Source organism: Leucoraja erinacea, chromosome 7 (genome assembly GCF_028641065.1).
Source record: "Leucoraja erinacea ecotype New England chromosome 7, Leri_hhj_1, whole genome shotgun sequence".
In the NCBI taxonomy this organism is placed as follows: domain Eukaryota; kingdom Metazoa; phylum Chordata; class Chondrichthyes; order Rajiformes; family Rajidae; genus Leucoraja; species Leucoraja erinaceus.
This window is the reverse complement of record NC_073383.1, coordinates 38,930,375-38,952,492: the sequence shown is the minus strand read 5'-3', so window position 1 is coordinate 38,952,492 and position 22,118 is coordinate 38,930,375. Positions and strand designations below refer to the sequence as shown.

General features: G+C 47.5%; 1 long non-coding RNA gene across 1 annotated transcript; it reads left to right on the top strand.

Moving 5' to 3' along the window:
- Positions 1-1,650: 1,650 nt before the first annotated feature.
- Positions 1,651-8,379, top strand: LOC129698898 (uncharacterized). Its single transcript, XR_008723745.1, has 3 exons — positions 1,651-4,979; positions 7,237-7,318; positions 8,238-8,379. It is a non-coding gene; the product is annotated as an uncharacterized LOC129698898 (long non-coding RNA).
- Positions 8,380-22,118: the final 13,739 nt, after the last annotated feature.

Sequence of the window (22,118 nt, the reverse complement as noted above, 5' to 3'; positions counted from 1 at the left end):
GGCATCTTCTATGTGATGTCTTCCAGAACTACACAACTTCCCGTGCCAGAATCATCATTCCAAGTGAGTTAGTACCTACAGGGAGGGGGAGGAAAATGAAAATGGCTTTGGGAATCTTTACATTGATTGCAATAGTATGTTGCTCCATTCCTGATTCCAGTATGAAGCTGAAATGGATTAACAAAACAATTTAATAGTTTGTTATCCTTTTCATTCTTATCATGTAATGCGCTCTGATAAAAATGTATTTTAAATACTATTGTCTTTCTGCTTCAGTTTGTATACTGCTGCCTAACCTATCCTCTCCACAGGCTTCTGAACTGCACTGGAAAAAATGTTTTAAGAGTTACTCATCTGGCAGCCACGATCATAATGACCTGTATGTCGTTTTGGTGCCTGTACCTTTGCTCTTTGTAAGGTTTGACAGTGCAAAGGTCCGAATTGTGTAGCCAGAAATGCTGCTACCATTTTTCCAATTATTGTATTGTATTGTATTGTATTCAATTTATTGTCATTGTCTCAATTTGAGACAACGAAATGAATTTTCCTTACAGGCAGTATCATTAAAAAAAATCACAAAGAAATTATAAAATAAATAATAAATAAATAATAAAACATATTAAAAATAAAATTGAAATTGAATTAAAATTTTAAAAAAAAGCACAAATACAGAAGTCCACGACACAACATAACATAAATGGCACCCAGGTGAGGACGGCACCATAGTCCAGCCAGCCTCCCCTCCGTGTTCATCCGTGGACGGGGCCTTCCAAGCACCCGCAGTCGCCGCCCCGGGTGGCCCGATGTTCAGGCCCTCACGCCGGGCTGGTGGGACGCCGACGCCGAACCCCGACGGTGAGCAGCCTCCTCCTCAGCGGCCCGGACCTTCTGATCAGCCGCCTCCCGCAGCCGGAGTCCGCAGCTCCCGAGTCCACAGGTCGAGCCGGGCAGAGTCGCAGGACCCCGCGCTGTCCATCAGTGCCGCCCGCGTTGGGAGCTCCGCAAACCACAGCTCCATGATGTTGGTGCAGCAGGTCCAGCACTCCGGGCTCCAAACGGCGACCCCCGGTAAGGCATCACCAGCCCCGCGATGTTCCAGCGCTGTCCCGCCGCTGCTGCAGCTCCGGTCGATCCCGGCAGGAAAGGCCGCGCCAATCCAGGCAGGTAGGCCGCTGTGGGGGGGGGGGGGAGGACGCGACTCGAATAATAGTCGCGTCCTCACCAGGAAGCGGCTGAAGGACAGTATCCCCCGCACCGTGCCCTCTTCCCCCACATAAAAACACAAAAAAACCACAAAAAAACACACTTTTACATAACTAAATAAACAAAAAAACAAAAAGATACCGGGCTGTAGGTGGAGGCTGCTGGCACCAGCGCCACCGGAAGTACAATACAATTACTCTGTTACTTGTCGAATAGTTGGTAGTTCGTTGACCATTAAATGCATGATTGTGCCAATTCAACTGTTTTGTCTCTTGGCAATGTTATAGTCACGTAGACTGAATTAATTGTGAAGCCCAAGTAGTCCATGATTGTGGATGGCTTCAACTTAGATTTATCTGGATGTAAGACAATCCCAGGGTTTCGAATAACTGTTTGGTAGCTGATACAGCTAACAGTCAATTCCATGGTCTTGCCTATTGTTTAAGATATCATCAAGATATGCCATGCCAATATGTTTTTGTCTTCTGAATATTGCCAGAGCTGGTTTTAGTATCTTGGTGAATAATCTTGGGCTGATGTGAATCCATTGGGTAACGCTTTAAACTGCCATAGCTGCCCCATTCAGGTAAATTTCAGGTATCTGCGATGATCCTTGTGAATGGTACTAAATAGTAAACATCTTTAAGATCAATGCTTGCCATGAAGTATCCTTTGGAAATTAGTTGTTTGGCAGTAACAACCATTTCCATTTTGAAATGTATATACTTAACAAACATATTTAGTGAAGTTAAGTCAATGATGATACGACATCCACCATCTTTTTTGGGTTTAGTGAATATATTTGATACGAATTCCAAGGGTTCATGTTTTCCCATGATACCCTTTGTAATTAGTCTCACCAGTTCAGCTTGTCCCTCTCATTTCTTTAACGGAGAGAGGAAAATACCCTCTGGGATGAATGTTGAACTGGTGGCAATTTTTCCAGTATGAATTGTATTTGTATTCACTAATGCCATTGAGTATATACTGATCACTCGTGATAGACTCTCGTGCTTCTTTAAACAGGTGTAATCTCCCCCCTGTTAGTATTAAGCCCCTATTCTCTGTACGCTGGTAGGAACCAGACCCACCTACCTCCATGGTTATGGGTATTCTTCTGTTTCCTGCCGGTCCAACGAGTCTTGCACGTTGTCTGATGTGGCGGTGACATTGGGGGGTGGCGCATTTTCCATGGGGTCCGCTCTGGGCCCTGGTCTAAAGAAGACTTCCGGTGATAGAATGCGGACCCCAAGCTTTACACCAGTCCCATATGGTAGAGATCGACTGATGGACGCGATGGGGTGCTGCTGCTTAGGAATTATTGTTTTTGATTTGCTCGTCCCGGGGCCTGCCCTCATGAGACCGAAAGTTTTTTAAGGCCTCTTCCATATCCTTCATATGCTTTGTGAGGTTTTTGCCAAAGTGCAGTGGGTCTGGCTCAGTGGCTGGGGTATGCACAACCCCGCAAATTTAGGATTTTACGGCAGGTCTTATGATTTGCTTACGAAGGTTGTGATCATCTCCGTATTTGTCCACGGAACGAGCAAACGATGTGATGGCTGACGTCAAGAGCCTGAGGATCTGCTGCAGTTTTAGCTCCTGTTTCCGAATATTTGCCCCAACGTGCCCCCACTTTTGGCTGTTTACAGCCGGCACTTTAAGGGACTCACAGTTCTCTGGAGCTGTATACGTTTCTAAGGCCTCATTAACCACCTCTCCTGTAGGGGCCTGTTGGAGAGGTGGTCAATGCTGGCCGTTGGTTTGGCATTTAACGGCCTCCTGCACGTGGGGTTGCCACATAGCGGTCCATCACACCTAGCAGCTCTTCCTGTTCCTGCACCCCTTGCACTCCCGAGATCTTCAGCCAGGACTCTTCTTGACCAGCCCAGTCCTGGTCACCAAAGCTACCCTCAGATAAGGAGGAAGCAATGGGCAGTGCACAAGGCACTGTGAAGGGAGTGCCTGAACTCACGTGACTCCGAAGTAAAATTACTTCAAGCCACAGCTCACTCTGCCAACTACACATAGAATCTGATTACATAAGATCAAAGCAGAGCATATTGAAAATCTTGGCTTTGGTCCAGCATGGATCCAAATGGATTTGGGAAACTGAATTTGAAATAACAATGCTTCTATCGTTGGAGACTACGAGCATTATCAGCAATGTGTTAGGAGAGAAATGAAGAAACCACTATGCTGAGAAGCCCAATACAAGAGGATTAGACAAGAGGATGTTCTTTCTTTTCCTGGAAACACTTTGGTATCTGCCAAACCAATTTAATCAGCCAGTTTGTGGAGGTCAATAAATATTTCATACAAGTACATATTGCAGGGAAATGCAGGAATGGATGAGGTTCAAAATCTCATGCATGGCATTTACACATGCACACCTGGGGAATCATTTGTAGCAGATAGAGATACGATTGGTAATGAAAACTATCATTGGTGACAAGGTAAATGTAGGGAAGGTAGTTAACATAGAGGGAGAGGGGGATTGGTAAACAATGGGAGGTCAGATTGGTAAACAGCTAGATGAAATGAGTAATTATGGAGCTGTAGGAATGTTGAATAGTGAAAGTAGTACAGATGATTGGAGAGGTATTGGCGATCAGGAGATTTAGATTTTAGACTTAGAGCACAGAAACAGGCCCTTTGGCCCACCGTGTTCCCACCGACCAGCAGTCACCTAGTACACTAACCTACACACTTTGCAACTTATCGAAGCCAATTAACCTACAAACCTGTATGTCTTTGGAGTGTGGGAGTAAAGCGGAGCACCCAGAGAAAACCCACATGGTCACAAAGGGCATGTACAAACTCAGTACAGACAGAACCCGTAGTCAGGATGTGGCTTTGGACTAACAATCTCTAGGATGAACAATGGACCCTCAACGTAGAATCATATAGTCATACAGTGTGGAAACAGGCCCTTCAGCCCTACTTGCCCATACCAGCCAACATGTCACAGCTACGCTAGTCCCGTGTGTGTTTGGTTCATATCCCGCGGAACCTGTCCTATCCAGGTACCTGTCTAATTGTTTCTTAAATGCTGGGATAATCTCTGCCTCAACTAGCAGTTTGTTCCATACACCATCCTCTGACAGTTTGTTCCATACACCCACCATGCTTTGTGTGAAAAAGTTACCCCTCAGATTCCTATTAAATCTTTTCCCCTTCACCTTAAAGACATGTCCTCTGGCCATCGATCCCCCTACCCTGGGCTAGGAGACTCTGTGCATCTACCCAATCTATTCCGCTCAGTTTCTTTAATCAGTCTCTGGAGTAGGATATGGATTTACTTCAGAATTTTGAATCTGAATTGTGGAGTTGAGCTTTGAATGAATGACCTGAATTGGGTGCTGGACTGGGGCTGAATTTACCTCCCACATCATGTTCTGCAGTGGAGCTTTGAACCAGCACTCTCCTGAATCAGCAGATGCAACTGTTCCACTCCTTATAAACATCTGAAATTAACTTTGGTTAATTATTGTCATGTGTACTGCAGTACAGTAAAAAAATTCTGCTTTGTTTGCTATCCAAGTAAGTCATCTATACACAAATGCCACCAAACCATATACGAGCTAGCAGTGCTCCAACTGATGAATTTGTTTTAATGCAGAATGGTTACGTCTGGTCTAAACACAGCCATAGGGAGAATAATCTTTTTTGTTCTCTTGTTCTCTACTTCTGTCTTTGTAGAGTAGATATCGTTGTGAAGACACTTGCAAAACTGCTTCACGTGGAGCACTGGGATCTTTTACAGAACAAGCAAGCAGGTATGTCCTTAGATTAAGATCTTACCTACTGCATGGTGACAAGTATTTTGAAGCTTTCTCTCAGTTCTGCATATGATTCATCATTTTGCACACCAAACTTTTATAATTGTCCTGAAGTATATATCATAATCCAGGACATTGCTCCAAGAGAGGGAAAAATAACAGCATTCTCGTTGGGAAGACAGAGCTCAACAACGGTAGGGAAACCAATAGTGATAGCATTGGATTGAAGATGGCTAAAAACAGGAGGATGTACCATAAGGGCAGCATCGGTAGAGTTACTACCTTACAGCGCCAAAGACCAAGGTTCAATCCTGACCACGGGTGATGTCTGTACAGAGTTTGTATGTTCTCACTGTGACTGCATGGGTTTTCTCTGGGTGCTCCGGTTTCCTCCCACACTCCAAAAACATACAGGTTTGTAGGTTAATTGGCTTTGGTAAAAATTGTAAATTGTCCCCAATGTGTAGGATAATGCGAGTGTACAGAATGATTGCTGGACTCGGCGGGCAGAGGGGCCTGCTTCCGGGCTGTATCTAGAATCTAAAGTCTAAAGACACAATCAGCCAGAGTTGCTGAACTGAATCTTTTACCATTCCCATGGCGTTGGCTCTGGGTGAATGGGCATCTCACCTAAAATTGTGGTGAACGGCATGGAATTTCTTTCCACTTTGATGGAAGAGTCTGCTGTTAAGCTATACATCATGTTACACTGGTCAGCAGTAGGTGTGGTCACCAAATAATATAACCTATTTAGTGAAGGAAATACCCCAGATCAAACTGATTTCACTGATTAAAAAATACACAACACTGATTAGCAGCAGCTGTGCTGTTTTAAACATCTGAAGTACAGTTTAACCCCGCAGGTTCTGAATTTAGAAAGTACATCATTTCTAAACTGCACAGTTTGCAGTTGGTTTATATTTGGCTCTTATACTGAATGTTGAGCAGAAGTGTTACTGTTCAGGACAAACTTTCACTAAAATAGTTCATGTTTAATTTTCACATTAAGTCAAGACTTCAAATTCAGATCTTAATCTCTCTCAATTTTTGATTGATGAGTCTGTGAAAGGCTTCCTGCTAACTCAGTAAATCCAAATGATTTGAAATGAATTGCCCTTTTATCCATTCTCGATTGAATCTGATGAATTGTTCTTCCTGTGTGATCCAAGATAGTTGAAGTGAACCCTATCCTTTAAAGAACTGTTGGTGTTCTGGTCAGATCCCCTTCCATCTACCCTCCTGTATCAATCTTGAGCTGTCACTTCTGTCAGATCCCATGAAGATCAGCAGAACTGACCTTTACCAAATAAGATGCTAATGTTCATATTTATTTAGCATATTGATTTTACAACAATGAAGTGCCGTTGAATGTACTGGTTACCTTTGAAAATAAATTAAATAAATTGAAGTCAGAAAGAAATAGATTTTAAAAAATTCCAAAAAGTTCTTCCTGGCATTCCTCAACAGAATGTTGGGAACAGAGCTCTTTCAACCTTATCTTTTGTTCATTCTTTGTTGAACTACTGAGGCTGATGTAAATTACTTCAGAACAAATCCTAATTATCTGCATTTTAAATATTGGCACTGACTATTTTATAGAAAGACATGAAGAAGGGTCCCGATCCAAAACGTCACCCATCCTTATTCTCCAGAGATGGAGATGCTGTCTGGCCCGCTAAGTTACACCAGCACTTTGTGTCTTTTATGTAACCACTCAAGCCTGTGTCACTATTGAATGGGAGATCAGTGACCATCTCTGGGACAGAGGTCCCAGTCATGTTGACTCATGTTCTCTGTCACCTTGAGGGAATATAGACATAGAACATAGAAAACTACAGCACAAAAACAGACCTTCAGCCTTCAATAATCTTTGACACTTCCAGCAAGGGTAAACGTTTCTGCCTGTCGACTCTATTCTTGACTCTCATAACTGTGTATACTTCGATTAGGTCTCCCCTCAACCTCTGGCATTGCCGTGAAAACAATTTGAATTTGTTCAACCTCTCCTTGTAGCTAATACTACATTATCCAGGCAACATTCTGGTATACCTCTTCCACACCCTTTTTAAATTCTTTACATCCTTCCTGTGATGGATGACCAGAACCGCATGCAATACTCCAAATGCGGCCTAATGAAAATCTTATAGAGCTGTACCATGTCTTCCTGACTCTTATACTGCATGCACCAACCAATGAAGGCAAGCATACCATATGCTCTCTTTACCATTCTCTCTACTTGTGTTTTCACTTTTAGGGAGCTATGGAATGGGCACCAAGATCCCTCTGCACATCAGTTCTGTTAGGGTCATGTTTCCAGTCGGGACCCTTCTGACTAAGTAAGTACAATTCCAAAGTAAAATTGTACTTTTACTTATTTCCTAATAAGAATTTTTTTTATTGTTAACCCCGAAGTCGACACAAATCTCCTCTTGCTATTCTTTAACCTTTCTGTCTCCAGAGATACATCTACTGAATTAATTAGCTTCATCACAGGAAGGAATTGCCTGATTGCATTATTTTCAAAACACTGAACCTCCTCACATAAAGGAATATTTACATTTCCACAGCACCCCTCACAATCTCAGGATGGCTCAGAAACCCCAGGAACCGAAGAGTTACTTCTAAAGTAATACAATGCAGGAAACATAGCAGATAAATTAATGTACATTTTACAAATGCATACATTAATCTAACCAGATAAACTACTCTAGGGCTGTTAGTAAATATTGTCCAGGTCAGGGAGAACTCTACTACCCTTCTTTGAAATAGTGCCAGTGGACTGTGATGTTTCAGTCAGCTAAAGATTTTGCATCCTTTAAAGAATCAAAGGAATTATAGCATCTCAGGCCGTGTGTCGCTCACTCTAACTTTGCCTGGAGTGTCTGCCATGTATTAAAGTATCTAGAAAGGGCCTTAACTCACAGGGTCTGACTCAAAGTGAGTGTGTCAACCACTCAGCCAGTTTAATTGTCTGTGTTAATTTGTATAGTCTGGAAGAAGCTCCTGGAGGCGTTGTATATAACCCCAATCTCATCAGCAGAGGGCCGAGGGTGCACAACTTCATGTGGCGTGTTCCCCAACTTCCTGTAACTTCTGAGTATGCCAGAGTTGTTTGTAAGTCCGTTCTTTGCTTTTGCTCCAGGTCGGGTTGCAACACATGGTTTATCTCTTGATTTTAAGTGGGCCCCTCTATTTGCTTGCAGCATTTTTCCTTTTTGGTAATCGCTCTCCTTTTTCCTTCCTAATGGTGCCCAGATGGAGCTGCTGAAAGCTTACATTTTCTCAGCGGGAGATCAAAAAGATTCAAAGCCACATCATGTGTGAAATGACTGGCAGCTTTGGGACTGCTAAATCCTAAAAGGAAAGCATTTGTAGAAGCAAAACCACAGTTGATATTAAAACGGAAAAGATTAAGGTAGTTATTAAAATCTTCAATATTAAATGCACTCGGGATTTCACTGGCCTCTTGTATGTACTGAATATTGACTCTTCAAAGGGGAAGGGCTCTCTTTATATACACTTAATAGAATGAATGTGAATTGTGGTTTAAAATCTTTTTCATATTCTTTTCATGAATATTCTCAAGCAGGAGAAGGTCAGAAGGAGATTCGAAGACTGCCGACGAGAAAACAATACCTGAGCACAGTGGTGCAGTAGTTATAGGTCCTGTTCAATAATAGGGAGAAGATTGATTTCATTGTGCCAGTTTGAGAATGTGGATTCTAGTTTTAAAACAAAGAATGGCAGTAGTAAGTTGAAGACTGTAAATTACCCTGTTGCAAATATCCAACTAGTTCACTTATAAGGAAGGAAATTCCAATCCCATCTGGCTTGTGTGCACGTGACTTCATGCCATTGTTCTTAACTCTTCACTGCTCTCTGAAATTATCCACATCTGACTTTTTCAAGGGCTCAGGGGGGGGGGGGCGAGGGATGGGTAATAGTTGCTTTCTAGTGACTCCCACTTCATAGGAATGAATAAACAAAACAAAGGGATGAACAATATCAGCAGAGATTCAGCCAATGATGTAGGCAGTGATAATGTCTGCAGGCCGCAAGTTCAGATATCCCACACTTAGTGCAGCACTGAAGGAGGTACTCTGATTTGCAACCACAGACAGTTAGACCATTAGAATGCGTCTCAAAAATAACTGGGATACTGTTTAGTAGGCAGTACCTTGGAAATTAATGGGTTCAAGTGGCTGATGAGACTAAAGTGGAATCCACAGACACTTCCACAGGTAATGCAGATGTTGGCTGATGGGGCAGGTGGGTAGTTTGTAATACCATCCTGAACAGTCCATCTCCACTTTGCATGGTCATGGGTTGAAGGTATCCAGGAGTACAAGGAAGCTTTTTCAAGGAAGCTTTGAGCACATCATCTGCCTGCTGGCAAACTCTACCCGTGACAGGCGCTCTATTCCACGTGCTGTTTCGGATGTCTGCAGTCAGGCATGCAAGCAGTGTGGCTAACAGGAAATAACTAGGGGCTCAATGCTGGAATTTTGGCCAGGGTGAGGACACTAAAGCTGGTACGCTTCTCCCTCCGGTGAAATTGGAGAGTTTGCAGGGAGAATTTCTGATGCATCCAATAGAATTGATCAGGTATGCATTGAGTTTGAAGGAGAGATTTTTGTTGACACAAATGAGAAAAATGCATATAATGTAGTGTGTGGGTCTCAAAATGAGGCAAGTAGTCCGAAGTTTGAGAAGCACTTTACTTTAATTCCTCCCGGTTCAGGGGAAGACGAAACCAGGGGAAGATGGCACCCAAACCCTGCCTTTTATACCCTCCGGCTAAGGACCGCCTCCGGACTGCACCACTCCTGTGCCAAGGGGTTCGGCAGTATAATGGCACGACCCTTAGGAGCCGCCACAGGACCCCCCCCCCCCAGAACCAGAGGCACAAAACGCACCGGCGGGCGCACGACCCGGCCGGCGTGCGGAAGTCAGCAGATCCCGGGGCTTGCGGGGGCATAGGTGGAGGGACAGGTCAAGGGACCGGCGGGAGGACAGGTGGAGTGACAGGTGGAGGGAGTCGTGAGGGGGGGGCGCCCTCGGGGCCGAGGTTGAGCAACCAGCACCGGCTGGTCAATGCCTGCTTTAAACGGTCAATCGACACGGCCTCCGGCCGGCCCCCCATGTCCAGAACAAAAGTCGACTGCCCATGTTCCAGCACCCGGAACAGGCCCTCGTACGGCCTCTGGAGTGGCGTCCGGTGGGCATCACGGCGCAGGAAGACGTATGGGCAGTCCGTGAGGGCCATTGGCACGTGTGGGCGAAATGTCCCATGGCGGGACGTCGGGACGGGTGCGAGCCTGCCAACTCGCTCGCGAAGGCGTTGAAGGGTGGAGGAGGGCGTTTCCTGCTGCTCCGGCGCCGACGGCACGAACTCCCTGGGCACTGTGAGTGTCGACCCGTACACCAGCTCCGCCGATGATGAGGCCAAGTCCTCTTTGGGAGCGGTCCGGATGCCCAGCATGACCCACGGCAACTCGTCCATCCAGTCCGGGCCGGTGAGTCGTGCCTTCAATGCCACCTTCAGCTGCCGGTGGAACCTCTCCACCAGACCGTTAGCCTGCGGGTGGTAAGCCGTGGTGTGGTGCAGCTGCACCCCCAGCAAGCGAGCCATGGCTGACCACAGCTCGGAGGTGAACTGCGGCCCCCGGTCGGAGGAGATGTTCGCCGGCACCCCGAAGCGAGCAATCCAGTGCGCGGACAACGCACGAGCACACGTAGCCGATGAGGTGTCAGCCAACGGAATGGCCTCTGGCCACCGCGTGAAGCGGTCCACCATGGTCAAAAGGTGGGTGATGCCCCGGGACGGTGGAAGGGGCCCCACAATGTCCACGTGGAGATGGTCGAACCGCCGGTGAGGTAGACCGAACTCCTGGAGAGGTGCGCGGACATGGCGCTGGATTTTTGCCGTCTGGCACGGGATGCAGGTGCGAGCCCAATGGGCAACTTGCTTGCGCAGACCGTGCCACATGAAGCGAGCTGCCACCAGTGCCGTTGTCGCCCGGATTGATGGGTGAGCCAGTCCGTGGATGACCTCGAACACTCTCCGGCGCCAGGTGGCAGGGACGATGGGGCGCGGCTGACCGGACGACACATCGCACAGGATTGTGACACCCCCAGGACCGAGAGGGACATCCTCAAGATGGAGGCCGGAGACGGCAGCCCGGTAGGTGGGCACCTCGTCGTCCGTGAGCTGTGCCGCCGCCAGAGCAGAATAGTCCATTCCGGGCGCCACCTCGAACACGGCATTTATAGCAGGGCGGGGCAATACGTCAGCCACCCGGTTCTCTTTCCCCTTGACGTAGCGGATGGCTGTGGTGTATTCGGAGATGTTAGCCAACTGCCGCTGCTGAAGTGCGGACCAGGGGTCGGAAACCTTCTGCAGGGCGAAAGTGAGCGGCTTATGGTCGGTGTAGGCGGTGAACGGGCGGCCCTCCAGGAAGTAACGAAAATGGCGCACAGCCAGGTACAGAGCCAGGAGCTCACGATCGAACGCGCTGTACTTGGTCTGCGCGCGGTTGAGGTGCCGACTGAAGAAGGCCAGAGGCCGCCAAACTCCGCCCGTCAGCTGCTCCAGTACAGCACCAACTGCCGACTCCGAGGCGTCCACAGTGAGAGCAGTCGGGGCATCTTCCCGCGGGTGCACCAGCAGCATGGCCCGAGCAAGGGCCTCCTTCGCGACTTCGAAAGCTGCCTCCGCCTCGTGGGTCCACTCAACGCTCTTCTGCTGCCCACCCGCCAGAAGTTGATACAGGAGCCGCATGATGTGGGCCGTGGATGGCACGAAACGATGGTAGAATGCCACCATGCCGACAAATTCCTGCAGGCCACGCACCGAGCGTGGGCGGGGAAACCGACGGATGGCATCAACCCTGTCAGGCAGGGGAACCGCGCCTTGCGCAGTCACGCGGTGGCCGAGAAAGTCAATTTCGTTGACCCCAAAACGGTACTTGTCCAGGTTGATGGCCAAACCATGCTCGCTGAGCCGCTGACAGAGCTGTCGAAGGTGAGCGCAGTGTTCCTGCTGCGAGCGGCTGGCCACCAGGATGTCGTCCAGGTACACGAACACGAATTCGAGGTCACGACAAACCCCGTCCATGAGGCGCTGAAAGGCCTGTGCAGCGTTTTTGAGGCCGAACGGCATCTGAGTAAACTCGTAAAGCCCGAATGGCGTGATGATAGCCGTCTTGGGTACGTCATCCGGGTGAACCGGGATCTGATTATAGCCCCGTACCAGATCCACTTTTGAAAAAAATGCGGCCCCAGCCAAATGGGCCGTGAAGTCCTGGATGTGGGGTACGGGGTATCGATCCACTGTTGTTGCAGCGTTCAGCCGTCGGTAATCCCCACAAGGTCGCCAGCCCCCGCTTGACTTAGGGACCATGTGGAGTGGGGACGCCCAAGGGCTGCTCGAAGGGCGGACGATCCCCAAGGCTTCCATCGTGCGGAATTCCCGCCGTGCCAGACGTAGTTTATCTGGAGGCAGTCGTCGTGCTCGTGCATGGAGTGGTGGGCCGGTAGTCGGGATATAATGTACAACTCCGTGGCTGGGGGTTGCTGAATGAAACTGCGGAGTGAGAATGTCCGGGAACGCAGCCAAGATTCGTGCGAATCGGGAGTCCACGGACGCCAGTGGCCGTCCCACCGGTTGATCCAAGCGCAACGTGATCGGCTCCATTGTAGTGGCGTTGACCAAACGCTGACGCCCGACGTCCACCATGAGGGAATGCGTCCGGAGAAAATCGGCGCCGAGCAATGGTTGTGAGACGTCGGCAATGGTGAAGTTCCATGAAAAATGGCAGGAGCCGAGCACGATGGGAACCATGCGCAGTCCATATGTGCGGATGGGGCTGCCGTTTGCCGCGGTGAGGACGGGCCCCCGCTTACCGGAACGAATGTCGGCCAGCGAAGGGGGCAGGACGCTGAGCTCCGCTCCTGTATCCACGAGGAAGCGGGTCCCGGAGCGTCGATCCCAAGCGAAAAGGCGGTGAATTTGGCCGGCCACCGCAGGGACTATTGGCAGCCGGCCCAGGCGTTTCCCGGGAACGTGCATGGCTGGCGCCATTGTCGTGCTGCAGCACCCCAGCGCTGATGGAAATAGCACCAGCTCCTTGTGTTGGTGCTATTTGAAGCTTGCCTGCCCCTGCTGGTGGTGCCTGCAGCTTGCTGGCGCTGGACTGCAGGTGCAGTACCCCTCACTGCCGCTGGGGGTAATCGAGCGGGCCGTCGGGCTGGAGCTGTCACTCCTTCCACAGCTCCCCCGCCCCACCGGAGGAAATCGGGAGCTGCTGGGTTGACGTCATCGGCGTGCCTGCCGACGGCCAGCGCGTTGACGTCATCCGGGCGCGTCGACCTCAGCACGACCTCATCTCTGCTGATGCCCAGCGCGCTGACGTCATCAGGGCGCGCCATCCACATGGCGTCGGCGCGCCTCCTGAGGGCCCGAAGGTCGGCAAACGAGGCGTCGGTGAGTTGCAACCGAATATAGGCCGGCAGCAGATGCAGGTAAGTGTACTCGAACAACAGGCACGGCGTGTGCCCGTCCAATAACGCCACCATTTCCTTTAGGAGGGTAGATGGCCGCCGGTCGCCCAGGCCCCCCATATGCAGGATCCTACCTGCCCGCTCCATCCTACTTAGTCCGTAAATTTGGAGCAGGAGCTGTTTCAGGCCGAGGTATTTATTATTGTCCGGGGGGGCTGCGAGGAAGTCCGATACTTCCTCCACCGCATCCTGGTCGAGGGCTCCCACCAGGTAATAGAAGCGGGTGGCATCGACCGTGATGCCCCGCAGGTTGAACTGGGCCTCCGCCTGCTGGAACCAGATGAGCGGCCGTGTGGTCTAGAAGCTGGGCAGTTTTACGGAGACCGCATCCAGAGACAGGGTCGGGCTGGCGTGTGAGAAGGTAGGGCTTTGTTCTGTCTCCATCATGATGCCAATGGAGCGTCGGGGTCACCAATGTAGTGCGTGGGTCTCAAAATGAGGCAAGTAGTCTGAAGTTTGAGAAGCACTTTACTTTAATTCCTCCCGGTTCAGGGGAAGACGAAACCAGGGGAAGATGGCACCCAAACCCTGCCTTTTATACCCTCCGGCTAAGGACCGCCTCCGGACTGCACCACTCCTGTGCCGAGGGGTTCGGCAGTATAATGGCACGACCCTTAGGAGCCGCCACAATAATGTAATAAAAAGGAACTGCAGATGCTGGTTTATACTAAAGTCAGTCAGAAAACGTCGAGTAACTCAGCGGTCAGGCACTGTATCTGCCGAAAATGGATGGGTGATGTTTGGGGTTGGGACCCTTCTTCAGAATGTTTGTTGAGGATGTGGGCAACTGGAAGAAAGAAATGATCTGAGCATATCAGGGACCTCAGGCAGGGAGGTTCCCTGCTTATTGTTGGTTTGGGACGTCGTATTCCCGAAAGCGATCACATCATTGCGAAGTGTTGAACTTGTTAAGTGACTTTTAATGGTGGAAGGTGAGGGGAGCATGGAGGAGAGGGGGTAGGGAAGTGTTTGTAGAAGTTTTCTAAAATTAGATAATTCAACGTTCACACGATGACCTTTGTTCATACATTGATCTTCGAAAATGATGTGCTGGATGCGGAAGCTGGTGGGGTGAAGGGTAAGGACCAGGGCAACTCTGTTCTTGTTGCGTCTGGGGAAAGGAGGAGTGAGAGCTGAAGTTCCAGGAATATTGTGTAACAAAATATCCAGCAGTTCAGTAATTAAGCCACATCAGTGTTGTTTGATGAATTCATTGCAAGAGCCTGTTTTGGAGCAAGGAAGAGTAGAAACTTGCTTTGAAAGGCTCGCTTCAAGGTGCTACGGGAGAGTCAATCACATCACCATTCATATACTAATTCACTGTGGAGTTTAGAATGATTTAAGCTTGGTTTGCTTAAGATGACAATGTTGCCATTTCTTTAATAGCCTGAGTGATATAAGAAAGTTGCTATTGAAGAACTTAGAGCTCCTTCCCCACATTAACACATCTCATCATCAGGCTAAAATTACTTAAACTTTCTTAATCCTGTATTGCTTATTTTCATCTATTCTGATAAAATGCAAATACTATTCATCCTAATCAACGCTAGACATTGTCTTTCTCCAACGATGGAATATCTAACTACCACCTTTTGACTTTCTTAATAACTTCCCCATTATCCAATTTCTAGGGGTCACCACTGACCAAACACTCTCTTGAATCAGCCAAGTAAATATTATTGCTAGAAGATCAGATCAGAGTCTGGGCATCCTGCAGTGAATGACTCACCTCCTGTCGTCTCAAAGTTCTTTCACCATCTGCACTTGGGCATGTGATGGAATGTCAAATTGCCCGGATAGGAGCATCTCCAACAACTCTCAAAGACCTTGGCGCCATCAGGACAAAGTAACTGCCGACCAGGTTCCCACGAGTGGAGCATATGCAGCAGTCTTCATAGCAAAAGGATTTGAGTACAGGAGCAGGGAGGTTCTACTGCAGTTGTACATGGTCTTGGTGAGACCACACCTGAAGTACTGCATACAGTTTTGGTCTCCTAATCTGAGGAAAGACATTCTTGCCATAGAGGGAATACAGAGAAGGTTCACCAGACTGATTCCTGCGATGTCAGGACTTTCATATGAAGAAAGACTGGATAGACACGGCTTGTACTCGCTAGAATTTAGAAGATTGAGGGGGGATCTTATAGAAACTTACAAAATTCTTAACGGGTTGGACAGGCTAGATGCAGGAAGATTGTTCCCGATGTTGGGGAAGTCCAGGACAAGGGGTCACAGTTTAAGGATAAAGGGGAAATCTTTTAGGACTGAGATGAGAAAACATTTTTCACACAGAGAGTAGTGAATCTCTGGAATTCTCTGCCACAGAAGGTAGTTGAGGCCAGTTCATTGGCTATATTTAAGAGGGAGTTAGATGTGGCCCTTGTGGCTAAAGGGACCAGGGGGTATGGAGAGAAGGCAGGGACAGGATACTGAGTTGGATGATCAGCCATGATCATATTGAATAGCGGTGCAGGCTCGAAGGGCCGAATGGCTTACTCCTGCACCTATTTTCTATGTTTCTGTGTATGTTTCTGCTGCCACACGTTTAATGATTTGGTACCAATGCACATTCAAAGTAGGATCTTTTTTTGAAGATCGATAGACATATTACCAAACACTGCACATTTTTGGAATAATTCGACCAGGATGAAACTGGAAATAAGCCCCATTGTCTCCAATTGAGCTTCCCAGTTTTGAAGAATTTACTAAATAGAAAGCAGCAATGGAACCTGAAATGAAATCTGGTATCTTCACCAGATGTAAGACAAGGAATTGATGCTGAGTTGATGGTGACATCACCAAGGCATGGAAAGCCAAGGCTTCCACTAATGACAGCAGTGCATAGAAATGCTGTTAGAAATGCCACGGAGTCATAGAGTGATACCGTGTGGACAGAAAGAACCCAACCAAGTGTGACTTCCAGCAAATGATCCATGTAACTGGAAGGATTTTTCAAGTCTGTGTTCTGAGTGGACAGGTCACATTGGATGATATCCAGGGCTCAGCTGCACATCATTATCTGCAAAGTCCTTAATTTAATAAATGCTAGTAGGCGAGTTGCCATTTTGAGGGGATGACACGGTATGTGTAATCGATAGATGCTCCACGAGGACACAAAGTTACCCTTTCATTGAAAAAAATGAGAGGTTGGAGAAAGTGATTTGTGTGGCAACATCACTCTCTGTTCACCCACCAGAAATACTGGCCTTATTTTGAAGTGCCGGTATTCTTTAGCCTCGGGGTTTGCTGCTTAAACCGGCAATGAAAACATAATCTCAGGCCAGCTGCTCTATATATTGATAGATCTATCCCCGGAGGGCTCTAGTTCCAGCTTGTCGAGAATAACTCCACAACTTGGCTGCTTGTTTAACGGTCGTTGCTGGAATCAGAGGGAACTTTACATCATTTCAAAAACGGAACTCTTGGCCGATTCTGTAAAGGGGCACATCGCAGAAGAGGCCATTTACTCATGTCCTTCACTCCTGCTGCGAGGTTGAACGGTCAAGGCTGAGGGGGAATTTATTCAGGTGATGTGCACACATGTGGGTCAGTATAAAGAGCATTTTTGGCAGAAGATGAATATCATGTGCAGTAAAGTTTCCTTACTTGTAGACCTCTGTTTTAATTGGACCAGTTCTCTTGTACTTGGGCTGCCAGGAGAAACTGAATGCATTCCAGGAAGGTTGATCATATGCTGGCTTGACTCCACCTCCCAGCCTCTGACACATCCCTACTGATCCCGCTGAGCAGCATTTTGTGTCTATCTTCGGTTTAAACCAGCATCTGCAGTTCCTTCCTACACATCCCTACTGATAGTGCACCACATTTTCACTTACCATCACCCACCTGGGAGATGCTTGACTCTCACTCAAACAGCTTTTATCCCATCTTTTATCCCATCCACATGGATAAACGCAAGTCTTCAAGGACAATGAAACACAGTTTGATCGGATTACAAGCACAGAATTGATTCAGTTTTGTTTAGTGATACAGCGCAGAAACAGGCCATTCGGCTCATGAGATCTCACTCACCAGTAATCCCCCTATACTAGCTCTATCCTACACACTAGGAACAAATTAATAATTTTTACCAAAGCCAAATTAACCTTCAAACCTGTACGTCTTTGGACTGTTGGAGGAAACCGGAGCACCCAGGGAACACCCACGTGGTCTCAGGGAGAACGTACAAAGTCCTTACAGACAGCACCCATAGTCCGGATCAAATTCAGACTCTAGCGCTATAAATCAGCAACTCTACCACCTCTGTGCTGTCCCTGAATTAGCTTCTATCAAAATCTTTAATGTGTGAAAGCTAACTTCATTTGATCAATATTTTTATGCAGGCATTAATATGCTTTTTAGGATGTATCCTATTTTTGGTCAGAGATATTATCCCTGCCCTGAGTTGAACATTCAGCATCAGAATCCTGCTCTGGGCAGCCCTGGTGAGGGGAGACTAGAGTGTTGACTTTGAAAGACAAGCTGACTTGCAGCAGGGCAGCTGCCTGCTGGGTGCTGGAGGACTCTCCTTCCATTCTGTATATTATGGGAGTCTAAATCCTTGCTTCAAACAGAGTCAGTTCCCTGCTAAGCTGTTCTCAGCTGAAATGACGGCGATTACATATTTTCACCGAGGTGGCATTCACATCTCAATCTTTGAAATGATCCTGCAATCAGTTCTGCACTTCTTTGAGGGGAGATTACAGTCATAGATTGTGAAGATATGAAATACTACATCCATCGAATGACTCGAGAACCGTACGATTCTTAATTGAAATTCCTGCCTGCAAGATTGGATCTGATGTTAATAACAAGTTCATAAGTCATAGGAGCAGAATTAGGCCATTCGGCCCATCGAGTCTACTCCGCCATTCAACTATGCTGATCTACCTTTCCCTCTCAACCCCATTCTCCTGCCTTCTCCCATAACCCTCGATACCCTTACTAATCAAGAATCTGTCAATCTCCTCCTTAAGAACATGAATGATTATCCTTCTTTTTACAGTCACATTTATTTTATCTTTCCCGATCCTGTCTTCCTCTCTCAACTTTGATCCTGTGTGGCTGTCGCATGAATAAAACCTCAAGACACTTGCTCATGTTGTGTTAGTTGGTTTGCAGAGGAGAGGGGTGCATGATTATGTGGGAGTGGAGTGCTAGCTTGTGAGGGGTGGAAGGCTTCATTGTGGAGAATTGAGGGTGTGAGGGGAGTCAGCTTGATTGTGAGAGGAGGAAGACTTCCTGTGGAGAGGACAAGAGGGGACATCCATGCATATGGGGATGGGGCTCATTGTGAGGACGGGGTAGGGGATTTGGCTGTCTATGAGGCAGTGATTGAGGGACTAATGTGAGAGGGTGGGCTGTGTGGTGGGGGGGATGGCCATGAGGAGGGGCCACCTTGGCAGCTAAAAGTTTGCAGACTGGGGACCTCCAACGATGATGATATAGGCTGATATTGCAGGGTGGGAGCCATAAAGTTTTCAAATGGCTCCAGCTGCTCAAATGTAAATATCTGAAGTGGATTTCAGCTCAATCTAGAATGTTCTGAACAAGCACAGGGATGAAGATCAGATGGGAAAGTAATTTAACCTTCAATGTGCTAGAATAGCAGTGCAAATTTCCAACTCAGTAAAATAAATGGATAGAGCATATTGTTAACAAACCTTGTCCATTCTCATGAGGTTCTACACTAGTCTCAGTGGTGTTTAAGGGTCTAACATTCTTCCTGCTCTGCACAGTACTGTGGGAGCGCTGCTCTGTTGGAAGGGCTGCCTTCTGATTATCATTAAGCCCTGGAGTTATCAGTTTTTCCAGGTTAAGATTAAGATTCCACAACCTTATTTAAAAGAAGAGCCTATAATTTTATTTTCTTCTGGTGTCTGACCACTATTTATCCTTCAATGAACCATAAATAATCTGCCGGATTGCCACATCTGAAGTTGTGGAAGCTAATGTGTTTTGTTCGGTGAATGCAATATCTCCCCCATGTGAACATCTCATAGCGCATGTCAAGCGTTGTCTGCAAAGGGCGCTCAGCATCGCCAAGGACTGCTCTCACCCGAACCATGAACTGTTTACCCTCCTACCATCCGGTAGGCGCTACAGGTCTCTCAGTTGCCAGACCAGCAGGTCCAGGAACAGCTTCTTCCCTGCGGCTGTCACGCCACTCGACAATGTACCCCGGTGACTGCCAATCACCCCCCCCGGACACTCCTCCCACAGGAAAAACACTATGACTGTATGCATGTAAATAGATTTATTCATTGAAATCATATTCTATGTCGCTCTTCCAGGCAGATGCTAACTGCATTTTGTTGTCTCTGTACTGTACACTGACAATGACAATTAAAGTTGAATCTGGATCTGAATCTGAATCTGAATCATAGTCGATTACAGAGGTTGCAGGAGCACAGCCTGGCCGAAGGTGACTTAACCAAATATACCATTTCCATTGGTGCTGGAGGCAGTAGTCTAGCAGGCAGAAGGACTACTGCCTCCAGGCAGAATGCTTGGGGAAATGGCAGTCTCATGCTTTGCATGAGGAGAGATCTTGCCAATTGCTACTATCCAGCTCATATAAAATGGATGGCTTCCAGCATGGAAAGCAATGGTGCCTAAAAATGATTCATCCGTTATAGGTGTGGCTGCGGGTGAGAAATGTAATTGGGGAAGAACACTTTGCATCTCACATTAGAAAATGTTAAATATAATGCGTGGAATAATATTTATACTGCACATTAAATTCACCCAGTAGCCAGACCCTATGAGTCAGAGTTTCAGACTCAATTGGTTGGTGTTTGCTAACTGACTTGGATGTGAACTTGGCGGGTTCACTCGATGAGTAAGTCACTGTGAGGCAGGGATGCTGGCTACTGTGCTCCCTCAACACTGAGCCTTCTGTTCCTTGTTCGGTGACCATTGCATCTCCACCCATGAGTGCAAAATTCCCAGGGAGAGGGAAGTCCCTTTTCCTCCGAGTCACAAGAACGTGGTTTAGAGCATGATGCCGATGAACAATTTGAAAAACAAGTTCAGGAAATCTCAAAGCAAATCAAAAGTACTTTTTTGATAAGTAGCCGCTGTAGTAACAAAGAGAACAGGACAACCAACAGTGTGATAATGATCAGATAATTTTGTGACCTTGGCTGAGAGATACCCGTTAGCGGAACCTGGAGAGAATTTCACTGCTTTCCGATATTGTGCCAGGAGATCTTTTACTGGGATTATGGGTTTGTTATCTGAGCCAATATTGAGCAGATTTGGTTGACGATGCTGGGTTCGGCAGCGCCCACACCAACGCTAAGAGTATGGTGAACTCAAGTGATATATTCTATTTACAGTTCCTTTACTGCAACACCATCAGCACACATGAGCGGTGATGCTGGTGATCTCAGGCATCCCGTAGCAGCTTAGTCCTGCTCTTGGAAGGTGTTGTGGCAATCTCAAGCTTTTTCCTGCAGTTCACCCATGCCTCAAGAGGAGGTGCTGACGGTACAGGTTTCTACCTGGTGGTTCCGCTTTGGACTTGAATAGGCAACATGGGAGGTCTGCTTCAGTAGAACTTGCGATCACTGTCGTACATAGCATTGTAAGGCACCGTGCCCGTTGATGTTTTCAACAATTATGATGATGGAGGTCTCTGGATTATCCTGACGGTCAGACTTTGTCTCTATATGTGTGAGGGCGTAACCCCTCGCTGTCTATGGGCAAAAAGAGGTTCTGGCATCTCAGGCTTGCCCCGCCCACTCAGTCTTAGCTTCAGGTAGAGGCGCTGGCTTCAGCTCCTCTGGTGACTGATTTCGGGAGCTCCAACCGCAGGAGCCTGCAGACTTACCATTGCGGAGCTCGCGATCCCTTTGCCAGGGATCGACCTCTGATCTCCATCCACAGGAGCTTGTGGACTTTAACATCGTGGAGCTCGCAATCTCTGGTTTGAGACCGACTTCGGGAGCTCCAAGCCACAGGAGCTTCGATCGCTCCGACGTGGGGGCTTCAAACGCCGGCTGCAGGAGCTTCGATTGCCCCAATGGATGGTTCGAATGCCCTGACCACGGGAGAATAAAGAGGAAGTAAAGAGGAACATTACAGTGAGGAATGTGGGGAATCCGTGGTGGTGGATGTTTATGTTAACTTTTATTTAGTTGCGCCTTGTTGCTTTTTTTCGTATGGCTGTATGGTAATTTGCATATCACTGTACCTTAATTGGTACACGTGTCAATAAAAGACCTTTGAAACATTTGAACCTCTACTGTGGCAAGCATACTGAGTTACATCACATATTAACAGCTCTGCCAAATACCGCAATAAATTCCAATGAGTTATGGATGTAGCCCAGTCCATCATGCAGACCAGACTCCCCATTAATGACTCCATCTACACTTCACACTGCCTCAGGAAAGCAGCCAAAATAATCAAAGATCTTTCCCACTTCTTTCCACTCCTGTTGTCAGAAGGTACAGAAGCTTGGATGCGAGTACCACCCGACTCAGGAACAACTTCGTCCCCTCTGTTATTAGGCTTCTGAATGGTCCTTCCATGTGCTATGGTTCAGTCCGATTCTGCAACGTACTTCAT